The sequence below is a fragment of the Phoca vitulina genome, unplaced genomic scaffold (assembly GCF_004348235.1).
Source record: "Phoca vitulina isolate PV1807 unplaced genomic scaffold, GSC_HSeal_1.0 scaffold37, whole genome shotgun sequence".
NCBI lineage: Eukaryota > Metazoa > Chordata > Mammalia > Carnivora > Phocidae > Phoca > Phoca vitulina.
In genome coordinates this window covers 2280527-2284451 of record NW_022589740.1, presented here as the reverse complement: position 1 = coordinate 2284451, position 3925 = coordinate 2280527, and the positions used below count along the sequence as shown (strand labels likewise).

General features: G+C 55.9%; 1 protein-coding gene across 1 annotated transcript in view; it reads left to right on the top strand.

The window, feature by feature from the left end:
* The first annotated feature begins 3043 nt into the window (after positions 1–3043).
* Positions 3044–3925, top strand: part of NFIL3 (nuclear factor, interleukin 3 regulated) — a 14469-nt gene continuing 13587 nt past the window's right edge. Inside the window, exon 1 of the mRNA XM_032427626.1 lies at positions 3044–3388. The gene's annotated coding sequence lies outside the window, so the exon portion shown is untranslated. The remainder of the gene's footprint in view (positions 3389–3925) is intronic.

The window sequence follows — 3925 nt, the reverse complement described above, 5'->3', positions numbered from 1 at the left end:
AGAAGGTGGAAAGAGGAAGGTCCAGGGAAGGACAGGAGCAAGCCTAATGACTGGAAATGGCATAAAGTGTACAAATAAAACAAAGAGCAAGCATGAAAGAAAGAAATACCCATTCCAGGAAGTTTCTGCCTAAACATTCAATGACTCATTAGGTCAAAGCAAAATACCAGCATAAATCGCATACTGACGGGTGTGGGCAGGCCTCCTGTGGGTGAGAAGCCACGGCAGTCGCTCCTACACTAGCTCACTGTTTAAAGCCTACCCTGAAAAACAAAACAAAACTACAACCTCTGAATTCCTAGAAATTGTTTCACCTTGTGTTCGTGAAGTTTACAGGATGGACACCGGACCCTGCATTAGCACAGTGCACTGGGAAGACTGCGGTCCTGGCCTCAAGAGCCCTGAGCCTGGCTCTGGGCCCTAGCGGTGGCCAAAGGCTTTCCAAGTGTGGATGGTTTCCTACAAAGAAATCCAGAAGCCACGACCTAGAACAGGTAAGGTGGAGCTGTCCAAGCTGGGTCAGGCTGGGAGCCTGCCTTCCGCCCTGCGATGGCTCCTCCACCCCTCCCCCCAACGCGGGGCATCTCTGTAGAATTCTCCGTCAGGGGGCACAGCCTGCCCAGCGTCCAGCTCGCCAAGCTGCGGGGTCTCTTCTTTTTTAACCAATTGTTTGCCAACACAGAAAAATCAGGATATCTTACAAAAAAAAAAAAAATTGTTTTTTTTTTGATGTCTACTCTCTTTTAAAAAACTGGAGCCTGGGGCCACTGGAACTCTGTCCCATGCTGCAACAACCCATGAGGGCTGAAGCAGGGTGTGCGGCTCTCCGGCGGCCACAGTCCAATGCAGCTAACCTGAGTTCTCGCTATGAATCCAAGATTGTAGCTACCTCTGCCTGATGAGGCCCCAAGGAAAGACCTCTGGAGACAGATGGCCTCTCAGGAATCTTCCAGCTTGAAATGTTCTGCGGTTGTAAGGCGCTCCCCAACTCAGGAAGGCGAGGCCACACTTGTAGTCATTCTGCTCTCCTCATATTTGCTTAACCAGAAAGTATATTGGGAGTGTAATCAGATGTAGCTGAATGGGACCGACGGTCTTCTGCCCGTAGTCCCAATCAGAGTCTGTGCCTCCTCTTCCCTGGCATCCTCCACCCCATGCACTGACAGGGGCTGAGAGTAAGGAAGTTTTGAGTTCATACTTCAACCAGAACCCTCTTCCTCCTCCTCTCAGGGACCTGGTCACAGCCCTGCTCTAGGTCAGGCACATGCTGATGTCTTCCTAGAAGCCTCCCCACCCTGAGTAATTTGTTTCCAATGTCTCAGGTTTTATGCTCCATTGACTTGTGTTAATCTGCAAGTGCTTGCCTATTCTGTGAATGTTCTAGCACATACTATCAGACACACCGCCTCTTGGGTGATGGGGACAGAGCCTTCATTGTATTGCTCAGTGGTTTCCCAATCACCAGGAGGAGCTAAAGAGTTATTTTCTAAGCTGGTATCATAGACATCTCTTGTACTTCATCCGATTTCTAAGTAGGATGGCGACAAAAAATGATGCACAGATATGATACAGGCACAATCTAGAATCCCCCCCCCCCTCCAAGTAATGAAAGGAGCATCAGGTTTCAAAATTCAGCATAAAGAACCAGTTTCCAAGTTCAGAGAACTGCCCCCCCCCCCACCACTATCATTGTCTGGGGTGACTCTAAGCATGTTACCTACTTTTCTTCAATTGCAAGTTGTCCTTCTATAAAACCATTCACTACTCATTCTACAACAGCTTTGGAATTCTATAAAATAATTCAAAAAGCAGAACAATATGGAGAACATGTAGGTGTGGGGTAGGGGAGTTCTGTGGCTCTGGATTTCTAGGAATTAGATGCATTTCTAACCCTGAAAAGGTAACTGACTTACGGATATCATTTTAATTTCGTCTAAGGGAGGTTTTCAAGCTATAATGGGCATTGTGAGAGTTTGGAAAAAGAAAACATAGTAGTAAAAAATGAGATAAGTGGAAATTATAAACCAAAATCAAGACTTATTTTCACCAACAGAGTCAACTCCTTGGAATAAATATCTAGTAGAAGGGACAGACTCAAAAGCCATAGACAGATGTGCTTCTTGAACTGCTGAGAGCCCGGGACAGTGGATTTGGGGAAGATATTAAAACCCATATTGCATGCCTAAATTGTCAGGGCCTTGTTGGTAAATCTACACTTTACCAGATGAATTGTGTTCTGAACCACAGCATTGTCCTTGAAGAACACTTTGAAGTGTGAGGCTTTCCCAAAACCAGGTGCTAAGTGATAAACATTTTTAAACATCACTCTTTGGGTGCTTATTACTACTGTGTAATATGAGGACGGGGAAGACAGAAAGAGACACGTAGCAGATTTTCTATTGATGACGGGCAGCGGTGATGGTAGCTGGGGGTTCAGTTTACTCTTCTCTTTACTTCGGGGCTTGGTTCAAATTTTTTTTCTTAAAAAAAAAAATGTATCCTAGGGAAAAGAATGGAAAGTCACAGACGGCACTCAGTCAAGCTCCTGCATAGTCCCAGCAGAGCAGGAGGTCCTTCTCCACCTGCCACATGCCCTGTTTGGGCAGGGCTGTGCGTCACTGTGAGGAATATGGCTCCCTTCGCCCCGGCGCACTCGCCGGCTCGCTCTCATCCCGCGAACGCTCCGGGCGTGCCACGTGCCTTTACAGCCTTCAGCGCGCGGTGCCTGCGGAACGCGCCGCGAGGGGCCGTTTCTCCCGTTTCTTTACGTCCCTTACGTAGCCCGGGCACTTAGGCGAGAAGACAACCGCATCCAATTAGGGGCAGAAATGACACTAAGGAGCCGCTAGCTGCGAGATCACCGGAAGAGACCCGCGCGGTCGCGTCCAGGCCCGGCAGCGCGCGCCAGCGGGCGTACCAGCCGGGCGCACCCGCGGCGGCCACCTCTCGGCGTGGCCGGGGCAGCTGGACCTCGGCGAGCCTCGTTTCCCAGTCCTATTACGCAACAGCTTCGCATCCGTCATCTTCGCCCTAATTGTGCAGGGGGCGGTGTTTGTGTGTTGCGCTTTCTCTCCCCGCTCCCGGCCGTCGCGCTCCCCGGGGAGACGCGCGGGGGCATTGTAATCGCTGCCTACGCAGCACCGCGGGGCTCCAACCGGCAGCCAGTCCTCCTCCCCACGGCTGCCCGCCCCGAGTGCTGGCAGCTCGCCAGCGCCCCCTCCCATTCCCCCCCTTCGCCCACCCCAAGGAGGAGGGGTCCTCCCGCGAGGGTGCGGGGAGGGGCAGGCGGAGGTCCGTGCCACGCCCGGGTCGCCGCGGCCCTCGGCCGGGTACTCGGTCGGCAACAGGTAGCCCCGCCGCTGCGTGCTCGGGGAGACAAAAAGCGCCTGTGAGTGAGCGCGGATCTCCGGGCTCCCGGAGGCACCGCGGCGACCGGAGGGCGAAGGCAGCGGTGGGAGAGCTGGACGGCAAGGGTGGAGGGGCGGGGGTTTCGGGCCCCTCCCCAGCTCGCCCCGGTAGCGGCGGCGGTGCCGGCCGTTGCGCAACCGTAGAGGCGGGCGCGGGGCGCGGGGCTCGGATCCTCGCGGCGCTCGGGCGGCGGCGCTGGCCGCGGCCGGGGAGGGACGCGGGCGGCCGGCGGCGCGGCGGGGAGGGGTGGGGGAGAGCGGAGCGGGCGGGGGAAGGGGGGCGGGCCTGGGGGCGGGGCCGAGGAGAGCCCGCCCCCGCCGGCCGCGGCCATTGGTGGCGGGCCGGGGGCGGGTGCGGGCGCGGCGATTGGGGCCGCGGCCGCCCGTCACCGCGAGGCTGGCGGGCGGCGACGTAGCGCGGCGCTCGGAACTGACCTACTAACACACATCTCCCGGCGCGGCCACGGCGCCCGCGGACCCGGCGCGCCGCCCGCCTCCCGCGCCGCGCCCTCGCCGCC